We start from the raw sequence: 12,237 nt of genomic DNA on the forward strand, positions 1-12,237 counted from the left end.
CACCATCCCCTTTGTTGATAATGATGCATATGTAGTTAGTTCTGATGTAAGTCTTGCTGGGTACATTTGTACTCACGTTTGCCTATTTTATGTTTTTGCAGAGAGACTTCAGTCTCACTAGTAGTTCCGCGTGGACTTCGACGTTTAGCTTGTTACCTCAGCTACGATCTTGTGCCCTCGGCAGGATCTGGTAGATAGTCAGGCTTCTCAGCCTTTTCATTTATAGATGTCTGTACTCAGACATGATAGCTTCCGCTTGTGCTTTGATTTGTATGCTCTGATTGTTGGGTCATGAGACCCATGTTTGTAATATCTCGCTCCTCGGAGCCTATTGAATAAATTACTTGAGTCGTAGAGTCATGTTGTGATGCCATGTTGTATTTGCACATATCGAGCATATTGTGTGTATGTTATTGAAATGCTTGGTATGTGTGGGATCTGACCATCTAGTTGTTTATCTTTAGTAGCCTCTCTTACCGGGAAATGTCTCCTAGTGTTTCCACCGAGCCATGGTAGCTTGCTACTGCTCCGGAACACTTAGGCTGGCCGGCATGTGTCCTTCTTCGTTCCTGTGTCTGTCCCTTCGGGGAAATGTCACGCGATGAATACCGGAGTCCTGTTAGCCCGCTACAGCCCGGTTCACCGGAGTCCTGCTAGCCCAGTGCTACAGCCTGGATTCACTCGCTGATGACCGACACGTTCGATGCTGGGTCATGGATGCCTGTCCCTGTAAGTCTGTGCCACTTTGGGTTTACGACTAGCCATGTCAGCCCGGGCTCCTTATCATATGGATGCTAGCGACACTGTCATATACGTGTGCCAAAAGGCGCAAACGGTCCCGGGCAAAGGTAAGGCGACACCCGTGGGAATACATTGCGTGAGGCCGCAAAGTGATATGAGGTGTTACATGCTAGATCGATGTGGCATTGAGTCGGGGTCCTGACAGCGTTGGTATCAGAGCTTGACTGCCTGTAGGATTACCAAGCCAAACTGGTCGAAGTTGAGTCTAGAAATTCTTTAGTTATATAAGGGAATTGATTGTGGGATGGAACGTAAGGCTCTTTTTACTCCTTATACCTCATGGCCTTCTGATCTGAGTCATCATCTTTTCTTCTACGGGGATTAAGAACTAGGCTATCTCTTCTTTCTATCAGGATCACGTGTTACTAATCCGTAGACTTATAGATTGTTGGATTAAGCCTCAGTTCAGTTCCTACTACTTCTGTATGTTAATTGTTGATCTCGAAACCTTGATATTGTGCTTCTGAGTGGTTATGCCACCATTTTTGTGAATGTCTCAAATCTTTTCTGAGCATTTACAGCCGTTATGCTGTCCGAGTCATCCCAGGTTTCTAAATAGTCGGATGCATTTGCAAATCCTTTTCTTCCCGTTTCAATGTTCCCATGGGCCAGATTAACCACACTAATCAGTGAATTGAGGTACTCCGTTACCTTGACATATATGTTGGAGATATTATTATGACCCTAGGTGTCTTAGGGGATCATCTAGTAATTTAGCCATGATTTGTGTTCCCAGTGTGATGATTCTGGCCATCATTCTCGAAAGCATCCCGTGATGCTACTTAGTAGTAGGTATTCTATTCCTGGGTTCTTGAACCCGAGATTCACTCTACTTACTTCATGTTGATAGTAATTGCTAGCGCCTTTAGGATATTAGTAACCTTTGCGATAGTCCTTGAAGTTCGTGGTATCTTCTTCTTCCAGATACCATGAACTACTTATGGCAGAAGTTCCTCGTTGAACTGAAATATCACAACAGTATTATTTTTGATGAGTTCTCCATTATATATTGTGGCTCTGCCAGTTCTACCTTTCCGCATGGGTTATCCGGAAGAAATATGTTGAACTTGGTTCGACATACTAATCTATGCATCCACAACTCAGAAAATTATATGTTCCTTTGAGTTGTTCTCTTTAGTTGCATTCTGACCTTCGTCTATCAATTGATAGTCAAGAGTATGCGTGTGTTCGTTTATTGATGCCTATTACTCTTGTGGTCCGTCAAGCCATTCTGTCCTGAATGACTTGGAGAAACAAACTCCAGTACCTCGTCCATATCTAGGATTGGGTCAAAGTAGTTGTATTCCGTAGTTCAAATGCCAATCCAGCTTTTGGTTCTGTTCTACCTTGGAGTATTACCTTATTCTATATCGAGATTGTTATAGGAATTGCACACCATCCTATGAACTCTTGGTACAGTGATACTTCTCACCATCATTAGTCATTCCTCGGCCCTCATGTTGATGCAACCGGAATACCGACAAATGAATTGTGATGTGTGAAATCAATACTCCCAGCAACCTCGTTGCTTGGTAGTTAAAGGATAATAATTTCATTCTTAGCATGTTGGTTTTTGAATCATCCTTCTAAGACTGATCGTGCTACCTAGTCCTTATTTCGGTGCACCCTTCGATTGATGAGTTAGGATCTTGTCAAGTCCTCACTCATTTGATCATATCGTCTTGCCCTCAAAAGCGAGATTGTTCTCGAGCTTAGTAACATACCGGTGGTTCGTGATTTTCTGAATATCTTCTCGGAAGTATCACCAGGTCGTCACCTGACCGTTATGTTGAGCTCGTGATCAAGTTGGTTTCTTGTGAACCACCTTCTCTCCAAGAATCGGTGTTAGATATCCCTGAGCTAGTTGGTTAAGCTAGACAACAACTTGGAGAGTTGGAAGATAAAAGCTTGCCTGACTTAGTTCGTTCCAAAGGGATATTCTTGTGTAGTGTGTGTTGAAGAAAGATGATATCTTCATCGATTGGTCCCTGTGATCAGTTGTTGGACCTATTGTCTTATCAATCCTTTGATTTGAGTGTGGGCCATCGTCAAATCAAATCAGTACCAACGATGCTCGTAATGTTGTCTTATTCGTGGTTGATCCCTCGAGCATACACCATTACATCTTTGGTCTGACCAATGCTATCACCGTGTTCACTTAACTATGGAATTCCTTTTAAAAGGAAACCCGGATGAATTGTTGTTGAGCCCATTGACAACATCCTTATCTCCTCCATGATTTTGTTGAGCATTAAGCTAGTGTTGGAAATTTTTGAAAGCATTTGTTCATGCTAGCTCATGAAGCATATGTTTGGATGAAGGTAGTGACTTCCTTTAATTCATGTGCATCTGATGCAAGTTGCCGCCGTGGATTCGAGAAAGTCAATGTTGCTTTCTTTGGAATCATTCCAAATCAGTCATGCACACGTGCGAAGAATGCTGTGGTTTGAAGACTTGCAACCTTCAATCTATATGTATCCCTAGCACACCAAGCCACTGGTTGATTTGTTCAAGGAGAAGGAGTTCCTTCATAAGAGCTAATCCGGACTTATGTAAGGACTTCGATACCCTCGTTGATGGTTCCCCTCCTGAACTCGGTAGTGTTTTATTATAAGACTACTATGTGGTCATGCTTGTCTGGGACAACGTGTTCACATGTTAGTAGCAGAACCAGCTCATGTTTTGGAGCTTGCTATCGTAGTTCATCTCCCGAGAATCCCGCAACGTCATCTCGTCGATTTGTGTTGCAAACCTTCATTTTTCTTCCTAGACTCGATGGGTCTGGAATATTCTGACACCAACCAGATCTGAATCTCAGGCAGATATGATGGTTGGAACATTTCCCAAGAACTATAATATTGGTCGCGCGATAACCGGTAAAGTGGATGTCGTGGCCAACACACCCAGCCGGAAGACCTGTTATTATAATATCTTGATTGATGAAGTTGGCCACCTCCCCATAGGGATTTCGTAGGATTTACTCCCTAGTTGCCCCTATGGATTTTTGTGTTCCCGAAGTCCGACCTTTACTTGATGTTCTAGATATCAAACCATATCTATGAATGGGTTACACTAGCACATCAAGGAGAACATTAGAAGCGGAGTGCTAAATGTCTCTCGGTCGATCATCCAGATTTTGTTCCTTGGCCTCGCTAAGGTGAAATCTGAGAAGTGTTATCTTCCTTTGCATCTGCATCATCCATCATCATTCATCATGGTAGCAAGTTGTGTTGCCAGGATCCTTGACACGGATGTTGGTAAAACCTTGATGAATGTGGAAATGCTCAAGTTCTTGAGAGCACGCACAAGCGCTACGTGTTATCATCGGCACTAACTGGGTTTGCTCTCAGTTTCCTCGGCAATGCTATGACCTTTCAAACAGTGAATTCACTCTCTATTGTTGGGTTCTTCCCCAGTTACCAGAATCATTCCCAGCATTTGCATTTTGTTCCCAGCTTGCACCGCCAATGTGCCATTCTACCATGGGTCTCTTCCATTTCCGGTGATAAGCAAATTCATCCATTACGTTGTCTTCAACAAGGTAATCCACATCATCCAAGTCCGAGTATGCCATTCTACCGACCCCCGCCAATCGATTGCTGTGATTTGCCTTAGGCTGATATAGAGAGTCTCAATGATCTCTATATCAAAGGTAATTCTTTTTGCCACTTAAGGGGATATATCTTCGAGTCACCTTCCCTAAGGTGCATCATTATGGTGTCATGTCAACTTAACTCCTCGCTACGTTGACAATCGTTTACCACCTTCTTAAGTGTGGAATTATTGTCCACCTAGTGAACCTTCATCATCCGTTTCTTTCCACCCCTCTTGATGTGTATCTCGTGTCTCAACCCGAGAGATGGTCCTATGTCTCATTCCGTGAGTTGTTCGATCTTCAAGAAGATCGACCCTTCTAGAGTCTCCTTCTTCCCTCCATGTCATGTTGGCAGGATTTCTCAGAGCAAGACATCAAGACAAAGATGGTGTTCAAATCAACGTTCATTTGAAGTGCACCCTGGATCGGGAAGATTATACTAGTCTGCGTTACCCTTCACCTTACTCTACGCTTGAATCTCGAGACGAGATTTTGTTTAGTGGGGGTGAGTTGTCACAGCCCTAGAATATTGTTTGTAAATAGTTGCATCTTCATCCAGGCATCATATTTAAATTTCTGAAACTTGAACTGAGGAATTTTGGAAGCCTCAAAAACTTAAATAAAAGAGGGGCAAAAACCCTAGAAATCTCATTCATTGCTCCAAAATGCTCTTCTTAAATGTTTGATAATTTTTGGCAAGGGTTCTGGTCCCAACCAAAATATTGAACATTTTTAAGGATTTATTTTTGGGACTTTGGATTTAATTCATTAGCTATTTGAATTTGAATTATATTCATATAACTAGAATATAATTTCAAATACCCCTGAAATATTTTATAAGCTTTTGGAAAAGTCCATCTAGCAATATAAAATATTCAGAGGAGTTTTTGGCATTGTTTGAATTATTTTAAATTCAAAACAGTGGCAAAAGAATTAAATAAAAATAAAACAAACAGAAATAAGAGAGAAAGACAGAAACCTCATCTGGGCTTTACCTGGCAGAAGAGGCCCAGCCCACCAGGGGCTGTGTGGTCTTCTTCCTCCTGCCAGGAGGACAGGCAGGTGCGTGGCGAGAGCGCTAGCGACGCCGTGGCCTCCTCCCTGCCTGCCTCACGCCCTCGAGGCCCTTCTAGTGCCACGGAGACAGCCACGCCCCCCCCAGGCCTCTCACTCTCTCCCCGAGCTCCTCTCTTCCTCTGGCTCTCTCGCGCGCAGCCACCGAACACACCCGTCGCCGCCGACGAGCATCACCGCGGCCACCGTCCACCCCGTGCCTCTCCGATGAGTTCAGAGGAACCGCCATCGCCTTCTGCGTCTTCTACACCAACCCATTCGACCGCGGGAGCCCTGTAGCGTCTTCCCGGAGCTCGTCCCCAACCTTCGGCCGCCGGCGAACTTTCGAGGATTCGCGAGCTCCAGCCCCTCCCCGGCCTCGCCGTTGCCTCTACCGGATCCGCTGTGAGCTCCTCTTCCATTTCCCCTCCTCCCCGCGCTCGTTCCCGCACGCTAGCCGCCCTTTTCACCGGGGCCGTGAGCTCCTCACCGCCGGCGATGACGCGGACAAGGCCAGAGCCACCGGAGCTAGCTACCGAGCACGGCAACGTGCTCCACACCTCACCAGGAACCTAACTCACACACCAGCTTCCCCTCCCGTGCCCCCTAACGCCAACCCCGACCTCGCCCGAACTCCGGCCGCCGCTAAAGCTCGTCGCCGACCACTCTCCGGCCACTCCCCGGCCGCGCCACCACCCTGGTTGGATGCGGACGAGCGTCCGCATCCCGTAGTCATGCTCCGCGCGCCAAACGGCGCTCTGTAGGCCGTTTCCGCAGCGCACCACCGCGTCGGGACTCGCCGGCGGCTAAACGCCGGCGACCGCTGACCGTTGACCGGCGTGGGTTAACCCACTGCCCGGTTTGACCCTCCCCTCTCTCTCACTGACGTGTGGGCCCCAGGCCATTAACTAAACCTAATTAGCCACTAACACTGACCAGTGGGCCCCGACCCCCCCTAATCCTTTAATTAAGCAGATAACCCCCTGTTAACTAACTGTGACGCTGACATATGGGTCCCACAGGTCAGTTTGACCTGGACGGCGCCCGTTGACCTGCTGAGGTCAGCATGAGGTCATGCTGACGCAATAATTCCTTTCTGGAATTAAAATAAATTAGGAAATGATTTATAATTTCAGAAAATGCCCTAAACTTCAATAAATCATAGAAAATTAACCGTAACTCCAAATTAAATAATTTATATATGAAAAATTATCAGAAAAATTCAAGGAATCCATCTGTACCATTTTCATGCATGTTAGAACAACTTATAGCTGCTGTTTAGCACAAATCAATTAAATGGCATTTGAATAATCACATATGGAGTTTGAATTTGAATCTTGTATTCAAACCAACTTCATTTAATCTGTTGCTAGTTGCATTAGCCCAAAACACATTCATTTTGCCATGTCATGATCATGCATCATATTGTGCATTGCATTGATTGTGTTCCCTTCTGTGTTGCCGGTATTTGTCCCCTCTCGATAGACGTGATACCGATGATGTGATCGTTGACACTGATGAAGACTCAATGTTATCTTCAGAAGTGCCAGGCAAGCAAAACCCCCTTGTTCATTCCGATACAATCCCACTCTCTCGCTCCTGCTCTCTTTTACTGCATTAGGACAACACGATTCATCTGTTACTTGCTGCGGTAGCTGAACCCCTTTATCCTCTGCATGACCTGTCATTGCCACAGTAAATAGATGAAACCCACTAGCATGAGTAGGAGTTGTTTGAGCCCTGTTGTGCCTACTCATTCATGCTTGTTTGTCATGCCTGCTACTGCTTAGAGTTGAGTCAGGTCTGATTCATCGGGGATGAATCAGAGGTGTGTGAACATGTCCTACTGTGTGTGAGCTAAGTGTGTGAACACGATTTGGTAAAGGTAGCGGTGAGAGGCCATGTAGGAGTACATGGTGGGTTGTCTCATTGAAGCCGTCCTCAGGAACTGAGTTCTGTGTTTGTGATCCATGATTCAGCTACTACCATACATTGGGCCCTGAAATATGACCCCGCTCGACTTCTTATTCACCCTTGTCCTCTGTCCAGGAGTTGCAAGTAGTTTCTGGTGTTTGTAGTATGCTGGAGGCCGTGGACAGCGCTGACCGTAGGGGTGGGCTGTGATGCGGTAGGCACGTGGCCGGGTATACCGGGCGCCCGTTTGGTGTCACGGAACCCTGTTCACATCGTTTGGGGCTGTGAGCGAAACTCCGGCCGGATCTCCTCATGGATGGAACCCGAATAGGCGATAAACCTGGACTAGAGACTTGAGTGTTTAGGTAGGTCGTGGTCTACACCCACGTCGGCTTTCGCTTGAAGTCTGCCGAGCACATGTCGTGTGCAGACGCTAAGTGGTGGAAACATGTATGAAGAAGTACACCCCTGCAGGGTTAACATCATCTATTCGAATAGCCGTGTCCGCGGTAAAGGACTTCTGGGTTGCTTATATCAGTTCATAGACAAGTGAAAGTGGATACTCTAAAATACGCAAGATAAGCGTGAGTGCTATGGATGGCGTTCTCGTAGGGAGACGGGAGCGGATCCATAGTGGTGTATTGATATGGTGAATATGTGGACTCGTGTGCGCCACCTCAAAAGAGTTACTTGCAGTCGTAGTTCAGGATAGCCACCGAGTCAAAGCTGGCTTGCTGCAGTTAAACCCCACCATCCCCTTTGTTGATAATGATGCATATGTAGTTAGTTCTGATGTAAGTCTTGCTGGGTACATTTGTACTCACGTTTGCCTATTTTATGTTTTTGCAGAGAGACTTCAGTCTCACTAGTAGTTCCGCGTGGACTTCGACGTTTAGCTTGTTACCTCAGCTACGATCTTGTGCCCTCGGCAGGATCTGGTAGATAGTCAGGCTTCTCAGCCTTTTTCATTTATAGATGTCTGTACTCAGACATGATAGCTTCCGCTTGTGCTTTGATTTGTATGCTCTGATTGTTGGGTCATGAGACCCATGTTTGTAATATCTCGCTCCTCGGAGCCTATTGAATAAATTACTTGAGTCGTAGAGTCATGTTGTGATGCCATGTTGTATTTGCACATATCGAGCATATTGTGTGTATGTTATTGAAATGCTTGGTATGTGTGGGATCTGACCATCTAGTTGTTTATCTTAGTAGCCTCTCTTACCGGGAAATGTCTCCTAGTGTTTCCACCGAGCCATGGTAGCTTGCTACTGCTCCGGAACACTTAGGCTGGCCGGCATGTGTCCTTCTTCGTTCCTGTGTCTGTCCCTTCGGGGAAATGTCACGCGATGAATACCGGAGTCCTGTTAGCCCGCTACAGCCCGGTTCACCGGAGTCCTGCTAGCCCAGTGCTACAGCCTGGATTCACTCGCTGATGACCGACACGTTCGATGCTGGGTCATGGATGCCTGTCCCTGTAAGTCTGTGCCACTTTGGGTTTACGACTAGCCATGTCAGCCCGGGCTCCTTATCATATGGATGCTAGCGACACTATCATATACGTGTGCCAAAAGACGCAAACGGTCCCGGGCAAAGGTAAGGCGACACCCGTGGGAATACCGTGCGTGAGGCCGCAAAGTGATATGAGGTGTTACATGCTAGATCGATGTGGCATTGAGTCGGGGTCCTGACAAGCAAATAGGAAGGCGAGCTCGCCGATTTCCTCCATGAGAATCGGGACATTTTCGCATGGTCCCCCAAGGACATGCCGGGTGTGCCGAAGGAATTCGCCGAGCACAAGCTACATGTCCGAGAAGGTGCAAAACCAGTCAAACAACCCCTCCGCTGACTATCGGAAGAGAAGGAAGGATTGTAGGAGAAGAAATAGCCCGGCTTCTGGCAGCCGGCTTCATTATGGAAGTTTTCTTCCCAGAGTGGCTCACTAACCCGGTCCTTGTGCTGAAGAAAAATAACAAATGGCACATGTGTATAGACTACACCAGTCTCAACAAGGCTTGCCCCAAAGATCCTTTCTCCCTGCCAAGGATTGATCAAGTAATAGACTCCACAGTCGGATGCGAGCTGTTGAGTTTCTTGGATGCCTACTCAGGCTACCACCAGATAAAGTTGGATCCAGCTGACCGCCTAAAAACCGCCTTCATCACACCATTCGGAGCCTTCTGCTACCTGACTATGACATTCGGCTTGAGAAATGCCAGTGCCACTTTTCAGCGTTGCATGCAGAAGTGCCTCCTCAAGCAGCTCGGCAGAAATGCCCACGTCTACATAGACGATATTGTGGTGAAGACGGAGAAGCGCGACACCTTGCTGGAAGACCTCAGAGAGACATTTGAAAACTTGCGCCGATTTCAAATAAAGCTCAACCCCGAGAAATGCGTGTTCGGAGTACCAACCAGCCAGCTCCTAGGCTTCCTGGTCTCCGAATGCTGCATCGAGTGCAACCCGATGAAGATCAAGGCCATAGAGAGAATGGAGATTCCCACCAAGCTGCGGGATGTCCAGAAGTTCACCGGATGCTTGGCTTCCCTGAACCGCTTCATCAGCCGGCTTGGAGAGAAAGCCCTCCCCCTCTATCGACTCATGAAGAAGTCCACTCATTTCGAGTGGAACGACCAGGCGGACCAAGCCTTCCACGAGCTAAAGAAGATGTTGACCACGCCGCCTGTCTTGGCGGCACCGGCTGAAAAGGAGCCCATGCTCCTTTACATTGCCGCTACTAGCCGGGTGGTCAGCACAGTCATCGTAGTCCAGCGCCCAGAAGAAGGTCAGGCTCAGCCGGTCCAGAGGCCGCTGTATTATTTAAGCGAAGTCTTATCCACCTTGAAGCAGAACTACCCACACTACCAGAAGATGTGCTACGGTGTGTACTTCGCTGCCAAGAAGCTCAAGCCCTATTTTCAAGAGCACCCCATCACGGTCGTGTGTACTGCCCCGCTCGCCGAGATCATAGGCAGCTGGGATGCATCCGGCCGGGTGGCCAAATGGGCCATTGAGCTGGCCCCTACGCGATCTTCTACCAGCCCCGCACCGCTATTAAGTCCCAGGCATTGGCCGACTTCCTCGTCGATTGGGCCGAAACCCAATACCTGCCACCGGCCCCCGACTCCACTCACTGGCGGATGCACTTCGATGGGTCCAAGATGCACACCGGCTTGGGAGCCGGCATCGTCCTCACCTCTCCCAAGGGCGACAAGCTCAAGTATACATTGCAAATTCATTTTGCCGCCTCCAACAATGTGGCCGAGTACGAGGCGCTCATACACGGGCTCCGGCTAGCCAAAGAGCTCGGCATCCGTCGGATCCTGTGCTATGGCGACTCGGATTTGGTGGTCCAACAGTCATCTGGCGACTGGGACGCCAAGGACGCAAACATGGCGAGCTATCGTTTCCTCGTCCAGCAAATCAGTGGATATTTTGAAGGATGTGAGTTCCTTCATGTACCACGTGCCGATAACATGCAAGCAGATGCCCTGGCATGAGTAGGATCCACCCGGCAAGCTATACCAGCCGGGGTTTCTCTCCACCACCTCCTCAAGCCGTCTATCAAGCCGTCTCCAGAATCTGATTCCATCTTCGTGCCGCCTGACCCCGACGTAGTCGGATCCGACTTGGGAAATCAAGCAGGCGGCGCGGGGACTCCAACAGGCGGCTCGGGGACTGCCATAGTCTCACCCGGCCTGGGGAATTCGGAACTCGGCCCGGGGGCCCGGGGACTGCATCAACACAACAGGCGGTGGCCGACTCCGGCTCCAACTCTTCACCACCCAGCCCACCCGCCCCTATCAAAGTGGCAGTCCTGACAATAGAAGAAGTCACAGCTCCATCATGGGACCAGCCCATCCTCAACTTCTTAGTAAACAGAGAGCTGCCAACCGACGAGATCTCGGCAAGACAGGTTCAACACCGAGCCGGAGCCTACACAATCATCAGCCGAGAGCTTGTTAGGCGCAGCGTCACTAGAGTCTTCCAGTGCTGCGTCGAACCAGAGAAGAGCATAGCAATCCTTAGGGACATCCACCAAGGTGAATGCAGCCACCACGCAGCCTCAAGATCACTCGTCGCCAAAGCTTTTCGCCATGGATTCTTCTGGCCGACTACTTTGGAAGACGCCAAGGAACTAGTCAAACACAGCAAAGGGTGCCAAGTTTTCAGCTCCAAGCCACACCTGCCGGCTTCTGCACTCAAGACCATCCCCCTCACCTGGCCCTTTGCCGTCTGGGGACTGGACATGGTGGGCCTGATCAAGACGGCACACGGCGGCATGACACATCTTCTCGTCGTTGTGGACAAATTTACCAAGTGGATTGAGGCAAAGCCGATCAAGAAGCTGAATGGGCCGACTGCCGTTACTTTCATCGCAGATATTACAATCCGGTATGGCGTGCCGCATAGCATCATCACCGACAACAGCAAAAATTTTGCAAAGGGAGCACTGGCACGTTTCTGCGTAACACACGGCATCCGGCTGGACCCAGCGTCCGTTGCCCACCCGCAGTAAAACGGCCAGGTCGAGCGAGCAAACGGCCTCATCCTCTCTGGCATCAAGCCCCGACTGGTCGTGCCACTGGAGCATTCGGCCGGCTGTTGGCTCGACGACCTGCCGGTCCTCCTCTGGAGTTTGCGCACTACCCCAAACAAGTCAACCAGCTTCACCCCTTTCTTCCTTGTATATGGTGCCGAGGCTGTCATCCCAACTGACATCGAGTTCAACTCGCCTCGAGTCACCATGTACATGGAGGCGGAAGCCAAGGAAGCACGAGAAGACGGCATTGACCTGCTGGAAGAAAGCCGGCTGTTAGCCCTCAGTTGGTCCGCCATCTATCAGCAGGGTCTGCGCCCCTACCACAGCCGGA

This window comes from Triticum aestivum, chromosome 2A (genome assembly GCF_018294505.1).
Source record: "Triticum aestivum cultivar Chinese Spring chromosome 2A, IWGSC CS RefSeq v2.1, whole genome shotgun sequence".
Lineage (NCBI taxonomy): Eukaryota > Viridiplantae > Streptophyta > Magnoliopsida > Poales > Poaceae > Triticum > Triticum aestivum.